This window comes from Diorhabda sublineata, chromosome 1 (assembly GCF_026230105.1).
Source record: "Diorhabda sublineata isolate icDioSubl1.1 chromosome 1, icDioSubl1.1, whole genome shotgun sequence".
Classification (NCBI taxonomy): Eukaryota; Metazoa; Arthropoda; class Insecta; order Coleoptera; family Chrysomelidae; genus Diorhabda; species Diorhabda sublineata.
The window spans coordinates 28,566,508-28,593,174 of NC_079474.1; the positions used below are offsets into that span (position 1 = coordinate 28,566,508).

General features: G+C 31.9%; 1 protein-coding gene across 41 annotated transcripts in view; it reads right to left on the minus strand.

Annotated features, from left to right (window-relative positions):
* LOC130446725 (microtubule-actin cross-linking factor 1) overlaps nucleotides 1-26,667 on the minus strand; it is a 300,505-nt gene that overhangs the window by 237,003 nt on the left and 36,835 nt on the right. For 36 of the 41 annotated variants that reach the window (XR_008910192.1, XM_056783376.1, XM_056783344.1 and 33 more), the window contains exon 1: nucleotides 1,131-1,336. The exons of 3 other annotated variants lie outside the window; for them this stretch is intronic. The gene's annotated coding sequence lies outside the window, so the exon portion shown is untranslated. Of the gene's footprint in view, nucleotides 1-1,130; nucleotides 1,349-26,667 lie in introns of those variants that run through there. 2 more of the 41 variants (XM_056783503.1, XM_056783176.1) reach the window with 1 other exon arrangement.

Genomic DNA, 26,667 nt, shown 5'->3' on the forward strand with positions numbered 1-26,667 from the left:
TTTCTAGTCTACAAGGTAAGAGTCTAAGGAAGACGATCTACCTAATCAAAGTTTCCTTTATTCTATATATATTTTTTTCATAACTTTACTCAACCTAAAATAAATTTCGTTTACAAGAAACATTATGATTGATTCTTCTTAATTGAAACCCCGCTTTTTAACGTTAACTTTTTTTGATTTCTTGCAAACTAGTACACTTCGTGCACTTTCCCTTATGGTGCTTCATAATCATCTTAGGCACACTTTAACAAGAGATTGGAATTCTACCTTAATTTCTCGAGGTGAAACAAAAAATTGGTTCTCCTGAAAAAATCTTTGTTATCGAGACAACCAGCTTTACAAACAGACGACACACAATACATGAAGATGAATTATTTAAAAATAAAATAACAGGGAGGTGCTGCCGAATGTACTGTTTTGAATGTCATAAGTAAGGTTACAACCTATTTAGCATTATCAGCTTTCTTTATAATATAAAATGAAGAATTATAATCATTTTTATTGTTTAAAAGTCAAAATTCGAATATTTTTGCTAATCTGTGAACTCCAAATGCTTTCTAAATGTAAATATTATCTCTTGACACTGATTTTATTGCTTATCTATTTATGTTGAACAGGTATTTTAATTTAAAATATGTGATTGATTAATTAAAAATAATCTTTTAAATGCAATATAATCACTGAATGTGATGGTACAATTTATATTATAATTAAAAGAAATAAACGAAAAGACGAAATAAACAAGTTTTTACCTACAACAAATAATAAAACAAGTTGCTAGACTACTTTATGAATATTTTCAAACCCACCGATATTTTTATATATTAAACACGTAAAAAATATCAACGTTAATAATATAGTTGAAAGGATAAATGATTATCCAATCATTTTATGGTCGAACGGTTGTCATGATTATTAATATTAATTTTATTTCGAATCTAAATGTATAATTATAGTTTTTCAATGATATCACAATTGTTTTGATTAATGTTTTGCCAGTTCTTTGTCAAAAACGATTTAAAACAAGTAATTTTTGCATATTTTCTCCTAATACCGTTAGAAATATCGCCAGAATATGATTAAATCTAACTGTAGGTTGATGCAAAACACCAACAACCTTCTATTCTAACCTTAAATTTGACCGCAAAATTCGTTGTAAACACTTTTTCCTTCAACCCGGTAAATATTTGGCCCGAAACACACTGGATTCATTCACTGACACTGCAGTCTTTTGTTTGACAGTCATGACACCCTAGTTTAATTCAACATATGCACATTCCGGCGATTTTGCCCACGTAGTAAGGTAAAACATGTTATTCTCGTAGCGGGTCGGAGTGAACTGGGCACCTGGTTAGGCGATAGCGCATGTGCGACTTTGTTATATAACTGAGGCGACTTTACGGTACGGTAAGATACCTCAGATGTGTCAGATACGAGCATTCGAATGCCGAATGATTTGGTTATTATTTAACGAATGAATTTGCTATTAGTCCAGGAGCTGAAAAAGTCGCCTAATAATGTGCATGTTACTTGTTTTATGAAAATTGATAGTCCAAAACTAAAGGAAAGCGGACCCCTAGTATAATCTAGTCTAGACGGTTAGGGGTCGGTTTTATGCTTCGGAGGTCTCGCCTTCGATTCGTCCTTCGGATCTCATTTTTTTTTAAATTTCTCAATTTTTTTGTTAATCTAATAATAATTCAAAGCGCTTCCTATCCCTACATTATTTAAAAGAATCATTCACATTATTTATATAAAATTGTCATTTTTTATATCTAATAAAACAATAACATGAGGAGGAACATTGGGTTTTTAATGGGAATTTAATGAGAATAATAAATTTAATTATAAAAAAAAATTGGTTAGGTTAGGTTAGGTTTTTTTTTCATATAATAATTACGGCAAGAGCCACAGTGGTAATTATCGTAAAAACAATAATTTTGCGACATCTTACACAACATATGAAAGCAGATTTTCTACAATCGCAGGGAGTTTGCAAAACAGCTGTAGAAAAACATGCCTCATTAATATTTATAAACATATTTCTATTAACAGACAATTTTGAGGTAAACCAAGCGTATTGGAAAATAGATGACGATAATTGATGAATTATCGAGTGAATTTTTATGCAATCTTCCCGGAAATTGATTTCACGATTCTGATCTAACAACACACTGCAATTTTGTAAGCGCTTTATGAAATTTTTAACTTGTCTGTAAAAGTAATCGTCACAACACAAAAAAATTCGGTCAAATCCCCGACCCCACGGTCATGCACTCATGCCTTCTCCTTGTTAATCCCCAATATCAAGACTATCCACAAAGGACGATAAAAGCTAATCGAGTTTATGATAATATTTTGTCATACACAATTCTAAACAGCAATATCAGCCTAATACGAGATGAACTTGAGCTATTTATACTTTGTCTCATCCAGAGTCAATTATTGCGAATTCCCTGACAAATGGCATCTATTATAATGGAGGGGAACAAAAACTTTTGTTGAACAGGCGTCAACAACGAAGCAGACTGATAATATTTATAATGAATGCGCAAGTGAGTTCCTTGTTATTGCAAAGTTATTGTTTCAGTTAAGATAGAATATTAATTCCTTGAACGGTAATTCTGTTATAAGTGGCGAAAGTTGGAAAAAAATGTTTAAAAAGTCATTTTTCTATTATATTAATTTAATTATTTTCAGTTGTTTATATAAATTTTCTGTAGCACCAAAACTAACATATAAAAAGGAAGATTCTTATTTAGATATTTTAGTTTTATTGCGATGTAAAATTGTGTGCTGTTAAAATGCCGATGTCAACGTTAATGTATCAGATCTTTACACATTTCCATACCCAACCTATTCAAAGAACGGTTTTCTGTAACTGTAAATATTCTTGTTCTGAAAAATTTTCAAAGCACGTCCAAAACGAGCAATGGATTAAAAAGAATCAAACCTCCAGCGACCAGTGAAGACCAGTTCTTCGAGATCAAAACATCGATTTTTTTAGAATTCTGCAATATCGTGGGTCGGAAGTAAATCGAACGTTCTATTTAATGGAGTACATTATTTGTGTGAAGTTAAAACAAATATTTGGTGAGTGCTATTGTAACAAGTTATAATTGGGGAAGCTACAGGAATATATATTAATAAATACCTGTATAATAATATTGAACAAATTTTAATTTTATCTAAAACAATGTATACTGTAAAATATTTCAGATTAATAATTCACAAAATTAAAAAGTACTAGATTTCTCAATAAAAAAATTCAAACTATTTAAACTAGGGATCTCTTCCCACTTACTATGTGGGAAGCAAAAAATAAATAATTCTGAAGTCTTGAGCGGTGTTCCATTGTTGTATTATCATAGACAAAAATGTATTTTTCGGAACTGGATCGTCCAGATTGATGATTATTGGCGATACGAGTGAGAAAACAGAATATTAATTTTCTTCCTTCAATACTTGTTCATAACAATTTTTCAAAACATCATTACCAAATCAATACCGCACTTTAAATAGGTAAACTATTATATTTACGTAGTATTTTTTTCATTTCTACAGCAATAACCACACAAAAGTACTGTAAAGTTTTTCAAATTTATTTACACTCTTTTTATCCGTGGGGTGAATTAATAAACACTGTCTCTTGCCTTCTAATTTTATTTACACACTATACAATACACTCAACTAATAATAATTTACTTATAAATATCACTTAAATAATTTCTGTTATTATTTTCACTAATTCGTTCTTTTCAATACGATTATTTATTTAAAAGTTACTAACGGCGTTTACACAAGTCATTTATATACCTAAATAAAATTCTACTGAGTTCTAGAATAAAAAGAAATAAAATAGACTTTCGTAGAAGAAATACTATAAATAAACCGCTTGCTACTGAAAAATCATATAAAAATGTATTTTATAAAAAAATGTGAAAGACACCACCCGAAAAGCACTGCGCGAATTCACCGAATTTCTATAATTCCATAGTAGCTGGATAGGGCTGGCCTAGGGAACCATTTTGCAAACTTGTTCGCAACAATACAGAGGCATTCTTGATGATTATTTTTTTAAGAATCTTGCAAATGTTGCTCGTTTTTCAATTTACAATTTGTAGCAACTTTGTGGGAATCGTTTCAGGAATGTTTATGTATCCAATTTTTATAAATGTTAATATAAAATGTTTTTTTAAAACTGGTATACGGGGAATTTTGTTTAATATTAGAGGATGCTAAGTTGCTTTAGCTATAACTAACTGGAATTCACAAAATATTTATTTTTCAACGTAATCCCTTTTCACCTCCATACACATTTCCCACCTATGTTCCCTACGCTTTTTATAATAAGAATCGTCAGGATCTTCAAAATAACCATTAACTGCCGAAATCACCTCTTCATTATTAGAGAATCTTTGATCACCGAGCCATTTTTTGATATCTGGCAACAGAAAATAATCCGAGGGGGCTAAATCTGGCAAATGGGGTGCATGAGGTAACAATTCCAACTTTTATTCATTAATTTTGGCCATTGCAATAACGAATATGTGAGCTGGTGCTTTGGCTTGATGAAACAACACTTTCTTCTCAGCCTGCAGATGAAACGGTCTTTGCCTGGAGACGGTTCTCATTTTTCAGTCTATTGTTTTGATTGTTCTTTTCTTTCGGGCGTGAAGTGATGGATCCACGTTTCATCTATGGTTATGAAACGTTGCAAAAATCGGCTTTATTTCTGCCGAACACTCGACGGAAACATTTTCATGATGCGGTTTTTATTCCATTGTGAACAAGCGCGGCACCCATCTTGCGCACAGCTTTCATATGTCCAAATTTTCAGTTAATATGTGATGTACCGTACTTTTTGAATTGCTTACAATGTCTGCTAGCTCGCGTAGTTTCAGTCGGCGATTATCCATTACCGCTTTGTGGATTTTATGCCAAACAAACTTGAACCATATGCTGTATAGATTGTGTACTCTTTAAAACAGTGGTATTTTTCAAGCAACTACCGCTATCTCTAGATTAGGCCAGGTATTTCTGGGACCATCCTGGTATATTTACGTTTTGCTTTTCATGCACTCCTAACCACTTCTATAGCATTTATGTACCTAGTTTTTATACTTTTCAATATCTACTCAATATTTGGGAATGATGAGTTGTGTTAGCTAGAATTAACAGAATTGTAGCAAACGGTCAGTGAACCATTTTTCAAAAAATGCCGCAATCATATCTACGTCTTAATCAGAACAGGATTGTAGAATGTGTTTAGGATATATTTGGTATAAAACAATTTTTACTGTCAGCATAAGGAATTATTATTGTTTCGATGACTTATACAAAGAGATAGATGATATGGTAATACGGAATTAAAATAGTTAAATCTATTTAATATTTTCTAGCTGATCTCTATACTTTATGCGCCATCTATTACTGGATAGTCACATCAGTAACTTCTAGGAATTAATTTAATAAAGAGCGCTAGTTCTTAAAAATATTATAGCAGTCTGTTATTCACAAGACCTTGAACCAGAAACAATTATTTAATAGGGACTGTATAGCCATCCGCTGAGCTATTAATTATTCTTTTGTTTTTAGGTAATTATTTTTTGATTCATATTCTTCAATATTCCATCGCAGCAATATTGATACTTGTGATCTTATCACAAATTAGATTGAATACTATTTGGTTTATTGATAAGAAATCTAATAACTGAAGATTTTCTTTTTTTTAAAACAGATCAGATCATGATTATATATATTTAAAGTACTACAGGCCTTTAGAGCCCATGACTTATTCCTCTTTTCTCATCGGTCTTCAAACGATTTCGCAATTTTTCTTCACAGGTTACGATTTTGTACTTTTGCTCTCCATTCGGTTCTACCTCGCTAATGTCCTTCAAAACTACATCCAATCATTTTTCTTTGGACTCCCCTCCTTCAATGGCCCTTTTTGAAAATCTATTTCCCGGCATTCTTTTAGTATGCCCCAACCATATTACTATTGATGGGTATCTATAGAAATACCTCAATTCTTCGTTAATTGTTCTTCCCCCAAAAATTTTTCTCGACACCTTTCTCATATAACCAGTTTTGTTCCTTCAGCCTTTGTTAAAACGCATGTTTCATTCACTTTTGTAACTGTTATATTCTAATTTTGGCAGCTCTTGATAACTCCTTTGATTTTATCATTTTACTTAATGATCTAATGGCTTTATTTCCTTTGGCTATTCTCTTAATTATTTCTGTCCGCTCTTCATTTTTATATGACAGGTATTCGAATTCACAAACTTTTTCTATCTTATATTTCTTGCCCTCCTTACTTCATTTTCTCGTGGTTTAATTTTAATCCATAATTTTTGCAGCCTCTTCTGTTTACACAATGCTTTTTTCAGTTGTTTTGTTTGGGTTATTAAAGCATATGCAATTATTTGCTGTTTTTATTGATACCTGTGGTTTGTATCTTGTTATCTCGTCAAAATTTTTCCAACACCAGATTACAAGCCACTGTCGATATTGGATCTCCTCGTTTCAATCCCTTTTCAACCTTAAATTTGTCTGATACAATTCCAACAGTCGTTACTCTGCTAACTTCTCAATTTTTTTCGGAATTCCTAGTGGATTAAAGGCAGCATACATTTTATTTCTGTGTCATAAGCCTGCTTAAAATCTATAAACATAATGTGAAGGCATGGATTTCGCTCATAGCTTTTATCCATGATAGTTTTAAGTTAAGATTATAATTACTTTTTTATATAATATTTTTCCACAACTATTAATTGTTTTTTGAGCATATCATTCGAAACCATAGAAATAATACTAAAGATAGAGAGGATGTGGAATTGTACTACTGAAAGAGAGACAGAAGGTAACGATGTCATGGCGATCCAATAAGAAGAGAGTAGAGAGAGATAGAGAGTGGTATATCAATGTTCTTACTCCCTCATGAAGAGTTCGGGACCTCTTGATAAGCTCTCTACATCGCTATTTATATCGTAAATATTAGCTCTATGTTCGATAGACAGTGTATACGAAATATATAGATTATTTAAAATTATAGACATTTCAACTGTCACAAATTGTTTTAAAATTTGTAAATATAAATCATTATTAGTCCGTTGGCATGAAGAAATTGTTCAGTATATTTATATATACTGAAATGAACAATCTACCAATCTCTGAAGAAGATAATTGGGTTAACAGAGCGTTCGTCAGACAGGACAATAATTGTGTAATAAACAGTATGCTCAGAGAGATTGAAATTTTACAAATAATTGGTAATGGGGACCTGCCAGGGAAGTAATCATTGAGATCATATCCCTGATCTACTACTCTGATTAATCGATAGATAGAAAGGGAAGCTATTCAATGACCATCGAGATTCTGTTGATGTAAGGATGCGCCAATTCGGGACAGGGACATTTCAGGTAAACGAAAAGGTAGTCCAAGTACATAATACAACTAGTGACGGATTCATGAAGAATATTACCTGGAATTTAGTACCTGATCCACTTTGTTAAGTTGGAAAATCCAAAAATAGAATAGAATTGCTAAATCCTTCAAGTTACGTTAGGTTAGGTTATATGACCTAAATTCACAATTCTATAAATATATAGGACTGACATAGGAGAATATTTTTTTGGACAATGATTCAATTAATGACATAATTACATATGGATCTGAAATAAATTTAAATTGTTTAAAAAGCTCAGCAGCATTTTACATGAATGACACATTCGAATACTGTCCAAAGTTCGTTTTCCAGTTGTTCACCATACATGGCGTTCTCAGTGAACGTTACATTCCGTTGATCTTTTGCCTTTTACCGAATAAGCTTCAAACATAATTAAAATCCCGAGTTGCATAATCTTCCTTCAAGAGTTGTCTTATCTTCATCTTCATCCACGATCACGAATTGGCACTTTATAATAGAAGTTAAAATTTTATGGCGGATTTTGAATTTATTTTTATAAGGGAATTAAAAAAGTTTTTGAGAAAAAACCAGCAAATATTGAAATACATATACGAATAAGAAATTAGTATAGAATAAGTCATTGGAAGTGTTCTAATCGTTTAGTCAAATAGTCAATAGACAACATTACGAGCATTTGCTTATCTGAAATAATAAGCGTCAATTATTTGGTTACATGTTTTCGATTCACTTCACTTTTTATTGTCTTGTAATTGATGAAAACATAAAAATCTAATATTTGGTAGTTACGCAATTACACACAACCTACAAACATAGCCATGAAAATGACAATAAAGCCGTCTAAGAAAGCCGAGGACTTCATGTTTCTAAACTGAGACATCCTGTGTACATTATTATTATATGCAAAATACGATTTGAGGAGAATTTGTCAAAAACATTCCAAGTTTCAGGAATAACATTTCAAAATTGAAATGACATGAATATATAAATAAAACGGCTTTCGGTTGATTAGTTACTTCCGTACTTTTGTGAGTAAATATGTGAGTAAATAGTTGAGCCTGACCAAGGAAATAAATAATACCACGCTATGAGGTTATTGTTCTTTTTATTAAGGTTCATTTCTGCAAAGAGTTCAGAATACTAATTATGAACATCTTTTATATACCACATTTTGAATTTGAATTTTTGAAGCAATAAATAGAAATTATCCAATTGTTTTAATGCGGGTGTAACTGTTTTAATTAAGAACTTGAACGCATAATGCAATATTTATAATTTTTCAGTTCAATTTCAGATATTTTTTAAAATTTATATGTGCGCAAAATAATTTTAATTTAGATACTTTGTGTTATAGTAGAGCTCGAGCGACCACTCAATCAAGTTGTTTTAAAAAATGTCTCATCTCATTTTTGACTAAAGAACGATTAACAAAAACACAAATCAAAAATAGAATGAAGGTATTTTACGGTGACTGTGTGTGTCATTTTCAAGAATTAAAAATTGGTCCAAGTTCTTTCGCCGGAAACGAGAATCATTAGAAGAAGACCAATGTGCGGGAGGTCCTGTGACTATTCCAGAAAACACAATCTTAGTTGAAGAAATTTTTTAGTAGTAACAGGCCCATACGTGCCTAATGTCACTACATGAGCATTTAGATGCTTCGAATTATCAGCGCAGTGCAAAAGCAGCGTCGAGGGAAATGTTGTGAGTTACTCCAAAAATGTTGAAGTAAATCCACAAAGTGGTACTAGATAATCGTCGACTGAAACTGCGCGAGCTAGCAGACATAGTAGGCATTTCAAAAAGTGCGGTACATCGCATATTAACTGAAAATTTGGACATATGAAACCTGTGGGCAAAATGGGTGTCGCGTTTGTTTGGAAATGTTTCACAGAAATAAAGCCAATTTTTACACCGTTTCATAATCATGAATGAAACTTGGGACCATCACCTCACGCCCTAAACAAAAGAACAATCAAAACAATGGATTGAAAAAGGAAAACCATCTCCAAAGAAGGCAAATACCGTTCCATCTACAGGAAAGGTCATGGCGTCGGTTTTTTTGGGATGCGCGTGGGATCATTTTCATTGACTGTCTTAAAAAAGGAAAAACTATCAACGCGGGTATTATGCGAACTTATTGCAACAATTGATTTGGCTTAGAAGAAAGTGTTGTTTCATCAAGACAATGCACTAGCTCCATTATTGAAATTGCCAAACCTAATGGAGTTAAATTTGTATTACTACCTCATGCACCCCATTCGCTAGATTTAGCCCTATCCAAAAGTATTGTGTTTTCTTTGTTGGGCCAGGTACTTCTGGGACCTTCCTCTACCTTACGCCCGTTAGTTTTTTATGAGAGAAACATGTTGCCAAGTACTAAGCAACGTGGCGTCTTCAAACTTGGAACATTCGCTGAATAGATTGTGTACTTTCTAATATTTTTCAAGCAACTACCTCCACTCTAGGTCAGGGAGGTACTTCTGGGACTATCCTCGTTATTGCGCGTATCATATATGTAATAAATGGCTTCTAGGTAGGAACATTTGAAAAGTTTGAGATGTGGGTTTATCGTCGTATTTTAAAGTTGTTGATAGAGTTGCAAACACAGAGGTTATTGAGCATAAGAAAAAATTAAAAAATAGTCAACACTATAAAGAGACATAAATTTTAATACGAGAGGGTGCCCAAAAATAACCGAAATTATTTTTTAAATGCTATATATTTACAAAAAAACCTTATTCCATTGAAACTACTCTCTCTTACAAGTAATACATTTGTCCCAGCGGTGCTTCCACTGTTCGAAACATTGTTTGAACTCATCTTTAGAGATGGCTGCAAGCTCCTGACTCGTTCTTTTCTTGATGTCTTCAATGTTTTCAAATCGCCGTCCTTTCGTACCGTTTTTCATGCGTGGAAACAAGAAAAAGTCGCACGGAGCCAGGTCAGGTGAGTAAGGTGCGTGGGGCAGCGGAACCATGTTATATTTAACCAAAAACTGGCTAACAGTGATGACTGAGAGAAAACCTCTATACTTTCTATATTACAACAGTTTCAGCAGCGTTTTTACCGAGTAGAAAACAAAATTTCACAGCGGCACAACAAAAAAACGAAGCAGCAGTGAAACAGCACTAGCAAAAACGGTCACTAGTGACGAACAGCACTGAACTGGCGACGAGTTGCGCTAGACAGGCCCTAGCGGCAGAAATCAGTACTACAAAAGCTCCATCCATGGCAATGCTATTCCGGTTACTTTTGGGTACCCCCTCGTACCTTGGTGATATGATCTCTGTAAGGTACGACATTCTTCACTTGGTATTGCAAGCCAACATAATGGGCAGATCGGAAAATCAACAACTGAGCTATTCCACACAGCATTAAATCAAGTCAAACATGAGAGCCACGATCGATAACGGTCACAATACGAGAAGAAAAAGAGGTAGAATATTGAATGGATTTTATTTGGATGGAACTAACTAAAAAAATTATTGAAAAAAAATATTCGTTAGTAATCTTACCACACGAAACGTTGTCATTTTACTTGTCTATCTATCTATCTATTCTAGCTAAGAACTTGTTTTGGGCTAAGTATGTTTGATTGCGACAAGCCTTTTCTAAGATACAAGTTCTGAGGAATCAGATACTGGTAACTATATTCCAAGAGGATATATATGCTGATATGGAGAAATAGTGTGGTATTGTATCAAAGAGACAGACAACTGAGTTGCGTTGGTGGATACGTGAAGAGAACCAAGTACGACAGCTGGAAAATACTAGTGTGGATATTACCGGAACAAAGAAAAATGGGATGAAAACTCAGATCTCGGAAAGATGATTTGGTGCAAGCGATGACGCTCCGAGATTGGAAACAGGATATATGGTAAAAAAATGTTGAAAACGGAGGAGATGAGACAGTTATGAAGAGTTTTGTTTCCGTGACATTATAACAGATGGAGAAGTCATTAATAAAAAAATTGTACTGATCACAATGTTTATGTTAACCGTTCATTAACACTACTGGTAAAATGTTCACCAGTCTCTGAAGATGATAACTTGGTTAGTTAGATAGTGTAATTTTGTGTGTAAACAGTATAATTCAATATAATTATCACCAACAGTTCCAGCAATTCCAACTTAAGAAATATCGCCTCATGTAATATTCCATTTTTGAAATTATTACTAATTACATTTATTAGCGGGCTTAAGATCTGTTAAATAAACCGATCTAAATTTATCTCCAAAAAGACATTAGAGAAGGATTTAATTATAAATCTTTCCATTTCGGACAGCTATTCTTCATCTTAATGGTCGCATCAAAGGGAATGAAGTGTTTATAGTTCCTGAATTACCGACTGGCAATGTTTATAAATTAGTGTTGAACATTAACATGTTATCGGTATTGATATTTCAAGATTCGTACCTGTCGACGATGAAAATAGCTGTTGAATAATAATGTAGTGGGCATACTTCCTGTTTTCGTTTCCTATCGTTTAGTTCCAGAATCTAATTAAATCCCACTTCATTTTTTTATGTAACAATTCATGGCGATATAATTGTTCTCTATTAATTGCTTGTGATTTGATTATTTAATAAAATTGAACAATTTCCTCGCAACTAAAACAAAATTTTGAACAAAATATACCCTGTAGAACCATGTAGTAGTAGGATTATTTCTGTCGACATTGGGGATGGTGGTAATAATTGATTCGTTGAAGTGGATTCGCAAACAACAGAATGATGAATTTAATAGGGGTTGCTTCTTTTATTCTATTTGTCTCAGCAATATACTGTTTCTAATTTCAACTACAACATTTTGTTATTTTAATGCTATTAGTATTTCATGCAGTTGATTCATATCAAAGTGCAGTAAAAAACGGAATTGACCCTTCAACACTTTCGTCCAAATCTTTTCATAACTTTTGACTTATATAACGAGATAACGATTATAACGAGAAGACTGCATTAATTAATCAATCTATTGTACGTACCATGTTCATTTTTGAAAAAAATGTAAAAACACGTCAGACACTAGATCTATGATCTTAGATAACTTGGGAAGAAGTGCAATTGATCTGTATCTTTTCCCTTATGCAGAGGTATAATTTTTGCCGTATTAAGGTAATTTGGGAAAGTGCCATTTTGAAATGAAATGTTTATTAAAGTGGTAAGGTAATTTAATGTGCATTCGGGCAGATTAGAAAACCTTTTTAATGTAAGTCCATCAGTACCAGATGAGTACATATTTATTTTTAATGTCATGAATTGTAATGCGAAGCTCTGCTAAAACTACGGGCATAAAGAAAACAATGAGTAAATTAGTAGTAGAGATTATATGCTCGACGAAGAAGTTTTATTTCTTAGATCATTCACAATAGACCAACATTACGAGAATTAGCGAGTCTCCTATTAGAGACACATCTATTCAAGAAAATAAGTGGATAGATATTTAGATAAAAAAGTGTTGCGTACTAAATGCGGTATGCGGAAAAAAAAGGTTAACATTAAGTTGTAAAGATCTCCAAAGATTTACCAAATGTCTTATTATTGCCGCACCAAATCTTCATAATTATACTTTGAGCCCAACTGGAAATCACATTGTGTATTATAGAAATTTTATAAATGAACGTAATTTATTGATGATTCTGAAATTGTTTTAATAAAAATGACTGTGACTAATATGTAAGTTACTGCAACCAAAATCTTGTAAAAGTGATTAAGCTTCTAATGACAGTGTTTCGGTTTAGATACGTGAATTGTTACGTTAAGCTACAAATCAAATTAAATGATAATCTTAAATTAATTAACATTTAGTCCTTAATTATGATACAATATGCAAATTGAGATTAATGGTGTTTTCTACTTATTTTACGATCACGATAACTTCAAATTCATAATAAGCAAATAAACCATAAATAGTATCATGAGAGTCGGCAGTTGTCAGTTATTACTAATTTACCGAAACATTGTGAAATATAATTTCACATTTTAAAGCGGGTCATTCAAGCAGAGGTTCATAATTTAACAATAAAGATTAGATATTCCCATTAATCTGCTGCGGGTTGTTTACAGAAAGTAGATTTCATTGCCTCTATCATCATAACATACTTAATTATGAAGATTTTTCGAAATTTCTGCGTCTAAATTTAAATTTGGAAAGGTCGCAGTGGATTAGACCACGAGTCACCTCTTTAATATATATCAAGAGATATTTAGTAGTAGCAATGGGAAACGAAAAGATAAAAATTTGTTTGAATTCAAGTGTATATACCAGAAGAGGATTATATTTTTATTATTACAAGATTTTTTATAAGTAGTTTGTATATTATAAAAATGGAAATATCTGGAATGAAAAGCTTGACCGGAGCCGGTTTATGTTGGGTATATCCCAAAAAACCGATTTTTCACTACTTTGAAAACATACTACCGTCTTCCTAGGCGAAATTTTCGCTGTGATTGAATATGAATCAGCGCTACTTATTCGAATTCATAGAAACAGAGTAATTTAAATCTTGTCAGCATGAGCATGTCGGCTGAAACGTTGTGCAAAAAGTCTTACAAATGAGTGGTGGCTACAAGGTCCCGATCGTTTGGATGCCCGGTCACTCGGACAACAACGGGAATTACAAGCATCATTCACCCGCTATACTGGCATCAGCAAAACCACCAATGGGCCCAGAACCCATTTTTGGTGTAGCTGTTACATCTCTGAGTATTCTGCTCGTAAGAATAACTCTGCGAAGTTCAATAGTACAAGCGAAGGCATACATCAAGCAATCAATTGCTCCACTTGGTCATGGTAATCTAGAACGCCATATTGATATTGTAGAGATCCGAAATTCCGCTGGGGTGTGGAGGACAGAGAAATTGATGCTCACATCATCGGTGAATGATCAGTACATACACTAGGACAAACCCAACAGTTTCCTAGTAACATTAAGGTAAGGGTCAACCCAAAATATCTGAATAACTTTACAAAGGACATCGATCTTTGTTAGTTTCTAGTGGAGCTATCAAGAGAGCTATGTGCTCAATGCTTTATGACCGACCACTATGTTACGAATATGAGACAAATAAACGAAAATATAGCAATCATATTGGGTTAATTATATATTTCGTGCTAGATGGAAACTAGGTGAATTACACACACTATTTGAGTTGTATCGAATACTTATTGTGAGAAGAATCTTTGAACATATGTCATACTACTGCATTCCCTTTATTTCAATACTCTCCTTCATTAGGGGGAAGCACGAATTTCAAAGCAGCAGTCAATACTCCAAGAGTTGTAAAAATTTTACCACGAGCTTGTGCTTTGCTCCTTTGGTACAGTTTTGGCAATACGTAAACCATGGCGAGTGGCATCTTGCCTAAGGTAAATCGGCATCAACCCAAACCAGCACACTTGAAAACTATACAACTGCTTGGAAATATACAGATATTTGTGTCATGTGAATTAAGAGTTTCAACAGAGATACAACAGATATTGCCACCTAAATGTACAGCTTTCTTTTGTAGTTTCGCTCAATTTGAGTCATACCACACATACAAGAGATGGAGATGCGATATAATAAAATGTTACATAGGTGGATAAGTTCATTTATTTGGAAACTGATCTTAACGCAAAACAGGAAGAGCTCCCATTTCAAAGAATTGTCCACAACAAACCCTAAGAATTTTACAGAAATAATACTGCAATTTGTTAAGTAACTTGTTATGATTAACACATTAGAAAAATCACAAAAAGTTGTTGCAGTGGAGTGATGACTGTTTAGACTTGTGTGCATTTGTTACTTAAAAACGCAAATAGATGGGTAGTAAGTATTTTAATCTTTATCTCCTCCTTTGGAAAGAGGTATAACAGAGATTCTAACAGATATTGCCACCTAAATGTACAGCTCAAGAATTTCAAACTGGTCCCAAAAGACGACTGCATATTCTGTGGATCGGAAGAGAAAATATCTGTACACACACTTGCTGAATGCAAATGGAATCCTAAGTTACATTGATTTGTCATCCTATCAAGCATACGTACACCTACATATTTTGTTTAACGGTAGTATTAAATAGGCTCTCTTGTTGTTTTTTACAATGTCTTTAAAATATACAATCGGTTTTATATTCTAGTTAACATTGAATCAGAAGTATTTATTTCTTACTTCAATAATTTAATTTTTTACAAAACAATAACGTAATAATCTCAACATTATGTGATGAATATGAATAAATGTCATATCTATATATAGCGAATGATACTGTAATATTCATATAATTGTCAATTGAATAGATTAATCTAACCTGTTCGTCGGGACATTTAATAAAAACTTTTGTCATGAAGTAATTACACTAGATATTATTATTTTCGTGCTTGATTTTAGGTCTCTTCTGATTTAAAATTTGTTTCATTTATAATTTTTTAAAAACAGATGAAAATTTGACGTTTCGACTTCTTTTATTTTTTATCAAAATATGATATTGACACTGACAATTTGCGTATTTATATTAATCAATAGATCACCTACATCATGAATATCAAAATAAGAATAAAATCGAAATAGAAATTTGTTTTAGCGAGAAAGATTAATTTTTCCTTAGTTTTCATATCTCAAATACGCAGCAGTCATCAATTAAATTCAATTAATATAGAGCTATTAATTTCTCTTAGCTATTCTATACTATTGAAGTATTTTCTATCATTTATAGCTTTTTCGTTCTTATGAATGTGAACCATTTCTAAAAATTCTCTTATTCGTGTATTAGATTTCCAAGAATTTTCGAATTTTTTTGATATTTCGTGGTTCGTTAATGCATTTTATATATTTCGACAATTCACGTGATTGACAGAAATGTCGTAATGTATTTAGAAAAGTAATATTAGAGAAAAACAAATTTTTGTTTTTGGGCAACCTCATACAAAAGTTGGAAAAGTGTTTCTTGTCTTTGTTCCTTAGGTTCCTAAAGATCAATGCAGTACTGTGTTCTTACCAAATATACTACAATTTTATATTAGATACTGTTGAAACATAAAAGGTTATTTTCTATCTGCACGAGTTAATTTCACACCTAGTACTTGATTACACAATTTCTCACACTAATTACAACATAATCCTTTAGAATCACTTTTTTACTACCTGAGTGGCTTATATCGTTCGCCGTGTATTCAACTCACCGCTCTACTGGGAGCTCATTCCTTATAAATGCTCTTGCAACTCTAGAGTATTGTAAGAACTTCTGTATATTTACATTGAATTCCTTTCAAAATAATCTAGTACAATAGATGATATATGGGCCATCCACCATCTATTAATATCAGCGGCGTTAGATAGTTTGCAGCTATGTATCCGTCACACTATTTTCCACTATATTAAGTTATAACCGGCACCGGCAGATGGAATGCGGCTATCTACCCGTCCCAATTATATTTTTTACAAAAAGTAAAAACACTTTTTTAGTGTCGCAATTTGTATTACTTATTTCTTATTGGAATTTTATGCCAATTTTTTTCTTTTGTCTGTCATGGTTCTAAAATTTTTTTTATGGAAAATTCTTGTTTCATTAATAAAAATCCATGAATTGTACTCAATGGCGCTGGTCATTTCGTATCATTTGGTTTATTTGTTTGTACATGAAGAAGTCTAACAATAAGTAATTGGTTGGTTCGTATTCTTCTCATTGGTCAATTTCTCTATTTCTAATAACCTGTTTCTTTAATTACATGTGAAAACCAAGTATGAAAATCTTTTTGTAATAACTACACCTTTATTTGTTTTTCCGAACGCATCTAACAATTCCGAAAAATGATAAGTGTCACTTTCCATTAACATTGGCAGCTCCAGCTGATGATCTAAGGTGTCAGCTGCAATATACATTCTTGTTCAAAATAGTGAATAAGCATATATAAAAACAGAAGTAGCACTGATTTTTATTTTGACTTTATCAAGCAAAATGGTTATTGTATTTGAACATGAAATCACTTGTGGCGTCTTTTTGATTTACTCCAGTAACTCGTACCAACTTAAACAAATAAACAACAAGTCTGCATTTCGACCAACAAAACACACGATACTTGCTTAGTAGCAATGCGATACCACGATTATGATTAGCACTGCGAGGTGTTGCATTTTTACTAAGTAATAATCTGTATTTTTGTTGTTGATGTCAATATGGTCAATATAGGTAATATGGCATTTTTTAAAATTTTAACAAAGTGCCTTTATGGAATGCCAAGGATAAAATCTCATTTTTAAAATTTTTGTATATACTGCATTTCTGTATCACATCAGCTTCTTTAGTTTAATTTTAACTAAATTGGTTGACCAATGTGAGTTCACTATAGTGGAAGATGCACAAGTTGAAGTTCAATGCAACAAATCACTGCCTACTTTAAGGTTGTTGTTGACATTGCAAAGTTATTGTGACTTGTTCACTTCTAAATAATTGAATAACAGAGTTTTGGCGTTATAAAAGTAAAATGGCCAGCCAAATACCTGAACAGCATACCCAGCATTGAAGGCTTTTTGAGTTTGATAACAACTGCGACCAAAAACATTTACCATATTTATGCAAGTGATTTAAACGTTGAGAAACGCTAAGGATGGTTCAAATCTGGTAATTTTGATGTGACTCCTATCGACCAACAACGCTTGAATCGTAGTTATGTTCCTAAGAAAAAAAAGAGTAATCGCAGTGTTGTCGTTTTTTCGTTCAGTGCATATATAGTGATGAAAATTTTACTTGCAAAATTAGAATTATTAATCGAACTATCGAGACTCGTGTTAACGCTAGAGGAAACAAATCAAAAACAATTAAATGCGGATACTGATAATCAAGAATAGGAAGTAGCAGTTAAAGAAATTCGTATCATCTTTTCCGTTGCGGTTACAATTAGTTTATCTAAAATACAGAAATCATTAGAAGTAGGTCACATTGAACCTTTCTAAGATGATATTAATTAATTAGAAAATATTGCGATTGCGAAACATTATTAATATGCGGGATAAGTTGTTACGACATGGGAGGTCAAAAGAACTCAACATTACAAATGTTTATATGTTCAATATATACTATGTCTCCGAAAAGTTGTAGAAGACGAAAATTCTCAATTTACATTATCATCCAGATATGCTTTATTAAAGACTAATTCCTAATATAACTTTAAATTTTGAAAAATGATGATGATCTGATTATCCTGTTTAGATTCGCCATGATTGATAAATTTATATTTGTGTACTTTGCATGATAGTAAGAAAGAGACCTACATAAGCGCACAATTCCAGACTTACAAAATCGAGATGCAACCATCAATACATCTGTACATTAAAGACGGGTTTAAAAAAACAAATTGAACTAAGAAGTAAAATAATGGCATAAAAATAACATTACCGATGATAAAATTTGTCTTTTTGATAAAAACATTTTTAAGCTAACGTTATGTTCCGGGATGAAACTGGTAAAAAATTATTACGAGTGCCATCTAGTGCTAAATGTTGATTTCCCCATTTTGTGCGAGTTAGGTAAATGGGGAAATTGAGAATAAAAGAAAAAGAGACACCTACTTAGTGAGCCATTTTCAGTAACGGAATAATAATTAGGAAGACCGGAAATGGGAAAAGAGCACAGATCTATTGGTTACGCGGTGGAAGATTTACCAGTTAAGCTATCCTAGAGACACGTACTGCATTCATATTTCGGTCATGTTCATAAGAGACCCACCGGGAAAGACTACCATTTTACACTAGAGAGCCATTTCGAGGTTATTAAGAAAATCGGGAAAAAAAGGAGTAATGGATAGAGAAGTGAATAATTTTCAGTGAAAAAATAATTTGTATAGTCCCCGAACTGGGAAGTTGACTTAGATCTATTGGTTACAAAATGTTAGTGTGAAATGTCATACAAAGCACCTCACATTCATTCTAAGAATAAAGATTTTAAAGCTTACGATGAAAATGATGCAGGTGCCTTAGATTCAACAGATGCAGATCCTAAAATGTCACTTAGAAATCAAAGTGTTAATACAAATACGTAGTAAAACGTTTTATAGCTAAAGCAAACAAAGTCAAACTTTCTCATACTTTAGAAAAATATAACGAAACAAAGCATTGCAGGGGAGCTGATTTTAATGTACTTTTCTCTCAATACCTTCGATATTGGAACAAAGGAAATCCTCTTTACGTAATTAAAGCAAGAAAGTGGTATTTCAAAAAAGTACATGTTTGGTGTACCGTGTCATTCGAGCTTTTTTCTTTTTTCTATTGACGGTACGTTCAACCAGTATACTAACTTACAAATTACGAAAAGATTTATTGACAAAGTTCTTAACATTCGCAGAATCATTTTTTTAACATGACACATGCCCTGTTCATTCTACACAAAAGATTGTTGATTGGTGAAAGATGATTTGGAAAATTAAGTGTGATGTGTTGGCCTGCTAGATCCATAGACCTTACAATGATGGATTTTTTGTATGGAAAAGGATAAGCTATTAGTTCTCTAAGAAGACAGTAAAATTTCAAACAGAATAACTCGCTCGGTTCGATCAATTACTAGAGAACAAGTACAGCTTTTCGACAATTTCGAAAACGTATGAAACAATGAACATTCCATAATCAGTAATTAGTTTCATGCAAATTGTAATAAACTTTTTATTACAAGGAATATTGAAAATTATAGTTAGGTATAGTCACATGTTGATTCTAAGCAAATTTTCCCAATAACTTCTTTTCAAATTTGTAACATAAGAGATACTTCACATAAAATAGTTTTTGAGGAATGTTTCTAAAGTAGGAAGTAGTCTTTTATCCGTTAAAAAAATTGGAATCGAGAATTTATTGCCTCATCCATCATATTCGATCGATATTGTACCCTCGAATTTCCCCTTTCTAGTATCGCTACATTTTCTTAAATATTAGTGAAAGTGATTATGTTATTGATTATAGTTTAAATCTAGTTAGAAGTTTTTTGTTTGAATTTCATTTAATGATGCGACATTAATTTCTGGTTTCCTTTATATATCTATATATCTCATTCGAAAAATTGAAGTTGCTCTTAATACCCTAAGAGATTTGGTGCGACTTTTGAATAAAATATTTGCAGTTACAGCTATTTGAAAAAAATTCCAAAATCCAATACTTCATACCGAATGAATCCAAAAAAGGTGACCCTGATTGTACGATACGTGGAAAAATGATTTTCATAATACCATACGTATTCAAGATAATGTGCGTTGAAAAAAATAATGTGTACACATTTTTTTAAGATTTTGCGATTACTACTGTGATGGAGTACGAATATGTTGAAAGCTGATCCATACCATCAATTTGTTTTTATATCTCACTCTCTGGTTACACGGGTCGTACCTAGTAGTAATGAATATTAAACAAACTTTTCTAAGGTTAGAATCAATTTTACACCAAAAGCGTATTTTTAATGAAACGTGATATAGTGTACCGTTTTCGGAATATTTTGATTTGAATATAATGAAGCAACAACCGACATTCATTATTGATAAGTTTGCATTATGTGAATAAATTGGGATTTCTTTTCGTTTCACAAAAATTCATTAATTTATTTAAAATCTTGCCATGGAAAACTCGCATTTATTAACAGTTATGACGATAATTAGATTTTTGAAACTTTTATATTCGAAAAATTGCATATTGTTAGTCAAAAAGTATAAACTCAAGTGCTGAATACACCTAAGATTTGTATTTAGGACCCTCTATTGATGCTGTTATTTGATTTACTTCTTGTGTTTTTTCTTATTAATAATTTTATCATTACTTTACTATCGATTACTACAACTAGCGCTCTCTATGGAAGTAACATATAAAAACAAATTTATGGGCTCTATCAGCTTTCAGAACATAGTCGTAAAAATTTGATACATTTTAAGCCAATATGTTCGAAAACGTTTATCAAAACACCGATTAAATCTATTCTATTAGTAACACCTTACATTATTAGCACCTGTCGGAAATTACATCCTGTTCCAAGGCAAATTATGTATCAACGAAGTTTCATAATAATACCGACTTACCTGTTACGTTTGAAAGTAAATTGAACCATATTATAGTAAGCTTATAAGATAATAATCGTGTAATTTAGTAAATAAAAGAATTACTTTCGATCTTTACGGTCTGTATGTTTCATTTCAGTCCATAGTTGAAGTACGTAATTAACAGGTTTAGGTTAGAGTGGATTAAGTTTTACAAAATTAATTATTCTTTTAGATGTTATATTGGTGTAGCTGGTTTTACCTCCTCTGTGCGACGAACGATTTGATCAAGGTTTAGTCATCACTTTAATCAGTACTATTAAGATAATTTGATTCAAATAAACGTTATTAACCTTTTTACTGCTCAAGTAGATTATTCTCAATCTTAGGTATACTGCTCGCGATTAAATAACTCGCCTTTCAAAATTACATGGGGTCTGACTGCTCCAACCAAATATACTCATAATTCGCTAAGCGGAGCGAAATTTGCTAAGGTGGCAGCGCTGCTATACAGTTAATGAATTAATCAAGATATTTCGCGAAAGCAGTAGGTACGTTCTATATTAATATCTATATATTAATTTTTGAATTTGTAGGTGGGCCAGATTGAAAATAAAAAAAATGAACAGCCTCAACTTTGTTTCAAAGGTTTGAATGTATGAATACATTTGAGTGACAATCAGATTTTTACCCTGTAATTTTATATTCAGATCAGTCAAGTGTTTATTCATATCTACCAAAAAGGCACAATCAATCTACTAGTCATTGTCATAATCAATTGGTTTTCCTTTTTCTAACATGAAAGCTTGAATGAGGTTACGTAATGCAAAAAATCTTTCTAAAGCTACTCCTCAACTGAGCCAACGAACATCGGTGAAATAAGGGCATCAGAAAACTTTTCATCCAAATCTTATAAAAATTGCCTGAACTCTCGGTGATTTAGTCCTCTGCACCTTATAAAATTTACAATTTTAATTATAGGTTGCATGACACGATCCATTTTCAAATGTTTGGACGTCAATGATGAATTATACAGTGAAATCCCACAAAATTCCCTAATGTTTTCTGTTTTAATTTAGTTAAAACGCCCGAATGTTTGCCAGCCATCGCAGGAGCGCCATCCATATTTGTGCTGCTAAGTATAGTCCAGTCGAGTTCATATTCTGCTATCAAATGATCCATTGCAGAATAAATCTCATTAGCTGTTGTAGTACCTGTCAATGGAACGCCCTTTAATAGTTATTTCAGTTACTGTTAATTCCTCATATAAAAAAGGTTTCTTTAATTTTCTCCTTCAGTTGAAGAACAAAATTTTGAGATAAATCACTTATTCTTGAAGCAACAGTGTTTTTTGAGAGCGAAATAATTTATATTATTTTATTATTGACTTTTATTGAATTATTGACTTTTGAGATACAAATGAAATATCGGCAACTTTCAATATACTTTCAGTGAAAGGCAACAATAAAACTTGATTGCAGGGCATTTTCACTCTGTGTATTAGCTTTAGTAAACATCAATTGTTGACCTTGAAGTTTAGATTTTAAAGATGCAATGTGTCGATTCTTATTTTTTTAATGTGACAATCGAATATTGACTTCCAACATCCTTTTCCAACCGTATCGCTTTGATTACCCGACTCCACTGACTCATGTCACGCCAAAGCACTCGTTTTATATGGTTAAGGAAGGTTCTAGTCTAGACTCGACGCACGTGGAAGATTCTATCGTTCTCGACAAAAATAATAGGATATTTCCGCTTGCTGCTAAGAGATGGCGATACTGTCTTTCTCTCTCGCTTGTCTAGGCACGCGCTGCTCTTGAAATTACTTATAAACATCCGTAGACTTGAGAGTACGAATATTTAAAACATCCGCAGAGGAATCGAATGAAGTCTAAAAGCTCTTAAAAACATGACTTTTCTTTTTGTAACACATTGCGATCGCGGGCCTTATTCATACAGGGGCTGGAGGCGGCTTTTTCCACTTCTTTTCTTTCCTATTCTTCCATTTAGTCTCTTCAGCATGTGACCACTATTATACTTTCTTGTTGCTAATCACCACAATCTTGTTATTCTGGCTACTTATCTTCGTAGACTGGTGAGTTGTCTGGAATTTCTTTTTTTCTGAGGAGTAGGGATGTAACATGCTGTTCGGTTGGTTACATTTTTCTCAAACATTTTGAATATTTGTTTGTTCACGTATTGTGGCACAGAAATCACTTCGGATTTTTATATTCTAACATTCAAGTTTTTTAAGAAAAGCCGAATGGCATGTTACAAGATCTATCCACAATATTTTCCCCGAGCTCTTTATGGGCTACATATTCGCCAAGGATGATGTAGTATTTTTTTCCATTCAAAAATTCTTAAATATCTTTTGAAAGAAAATTTATGTTAAGTCATTTTTAGATTTACTGTCCCCAAAGGACGAAAATAAGGATATGTTGGATATCCACTTTGCTACTCAAAGAAAACTGTTTATTGTTTTATATTTTTTTCCAAAATTTTTATTTTATTGGTAAATAATTGTAATTTTCACAAATTTTCTGGTAAGGTAAGGTAAGAACTTGTAAATTGTCATAAATTGCACAAACGAATTAGGAAAAAGTATATTCAAACAGAACATTTTAAGAAACTTGAGAATAAACTGAAAAATTATAACGCATGGTCTTAGGCATTATTATAATATGCAAATGCACACATCAGTAGCAGCAACTTCCTCTAAATCCGTCGAGCGTACGATGTATACTGTGAACAATGCAAAAGTGGAGCAAACAAAATCTCAGAGCGATTCACACTTTGGAATAATACATATATATTTAGTTAATTCTACAAAATTTCAAGTTTATGTCAATATCCTTATTTTAACAGTTGTCCTCAATTTAAATTTTCTTCGGCTATTATTAAACCGTTAAACAACAAATAAGCTGCCTTGAAACTTACTCAGGAAGTGACCCAACTTATTTACTCTTCAAACATGAAATTTATTGAATAAAAGTTGCCGAAGTCTACTTATAGCACTTACTAGAACTAACAAAGCATCAATTATCATATAATTAACAGTGTTGTGAATAATCGCCATAAATATTTGGTTGAACTGACACTTAAATATAGATATTACTTCACCGACTCACGTGTGAACCACTTGAAAAATTCAATTACAAAATTAAAAATCCCATATTATCTTAATTATCAGTAGCCAGGTATTGCTATCGGATGACATCAGTGGTTCAAAGTACAGTACAGTAAAGTATTTATTTAATTAACCTAATCCATACATTGAAATCAAATGAATTGGAAATAATTTGAAAATAATTCTCATAAAATCAACATATAAAAGGTGTCAGTAATGTTATATAATGGGGGCTTCCATTTCAAGTGTTATAGCATAATTGATAATGGAAGATCTTTAGGAAACTGTACTAAGTAAACTTGATATAAATATTCTTTTTCTGATACGTAGATGATTGCATTACTGCCGTAGCAAAGAATCAAATTAAAAACGTAATTATAAAAAATTCAATTTTTATCATAGAAAAATTCAATTCACAATCTAAGTCGAGTAAAATAATAGAATCAATTTTCTTGACGTCACATTATATAATATTAACAATAACATAAGAACGGAATGGTACAAGAAACCAACTTGGTCCTTAAGATATTTAAACTGCAATTCGTATCATCTTATGTCACAAAAAAGATCAGTAATAACAAGTTTGGCTGATAGATCTATCCAACTATCAGATTTAGATGTTTAACTATTCAGAAAGCAAAAATTGCATTGAAAGAAAATAATTATCCGGAAAAAATTATAAATAACATATTCAAAAGGATAAACAGATGCTACAATTAATTAAAAAACAAGACAGAAGCAAAACATCAAAACATATAACATTTTTTCTTACCATATGTACAAGGACAATTATCGAATTATTTCAATAAATATGATATTAGTATAAGTCATAAAGGACATAATACATTACCCAAATATTTCACTAAAATAAAATCGAAAATACCAAAAAACAAAATAAGTAATAGTATATATCAAGTGCCTTGTACTAATTGTGACGCTTCCTACATAGGACAGACTTCTCAATATTAAGAAAATCGACTAAAACGTCATCAATACGATAAAATATAATATAAATAAAATATAACTGCATTAAGGAACCAAGAAATATCAAAAAAACATAAATTCAATTATTTTCATATAGATTCAAAAATTCTTGAAACGGAATCTAATACACGAAAAAGAGAATTTTTACAAATGGTTCACATTCGTAAGAACAAAAAAGCTGCAAATGATAAAAATTGACTACTGCTATATATTTGAGATGTAAGGACTAGGGAAAAATTAATTTTTCTTATTATAACAAAATTCTAGTTTGATTTTATTCTTATTCTTGATGAAGGTGATCTATGTTTGTCAATTGTCAGTGTCAATATCATATTTTGAAAAAGACTTAAAGAAAAGTCAAAACGTTAATTTTATATATCTTTCAAAAAACTAACTTTGAAACAGAAGAGACTTAAAATCAAGAAAATTCAGAAACATAAATAAACATCGGTAGATATATGATGAAGTAATTCACAAAATAACAAAAAATGTAAAGATAACACCAAACAGTATATCTTTACATAAGTGCAGAAATAAAACATCAATTTTGTCAAAGTTATGACGACATCAATATTTTTTTAATGGGTTAGGTAAGTTAGGTCTTTTTACCATTGTTTGATAAATCTTGCTTCTTTGTATTAGGTATAAAAAAATAATTTTGATTAAGAATGGAATATTTTGGAAGGTAAAATTCAATTTGTATTTTGAAACTAATTATCTATCAAGAGGCCAAAAATCATAAAAAAGATCTAAGAAGGAAAAAGCGCTTTTAGGATTTTAGGACGCGTTCTAGGATTATCGGTCAAATGAACGGTTTTTAAATACAGTTTTGAATTCAGTATGGAGAAAATGGAAGGAGATTACATTTGTTCGAAAGTCAACTATAAAATTAATTTTTTTCACAAAAGTATCTTTCACATATTTTATTTTATTGTGTATCTATCTAAAATGTTTCCACTTAACCTGAAGATATCACTTATGTGGGACGTTTATAATTTGTTTGACAATCGTATAAGATATTTTTCTCAAAATGAAAAATATCTGAGTATCCAGCTGTCAATAAGTATTTGTTTTGAAAAAGCAATACGCCTACGCAACTAAAAGTTTAGCACATCAGACACATTTGGG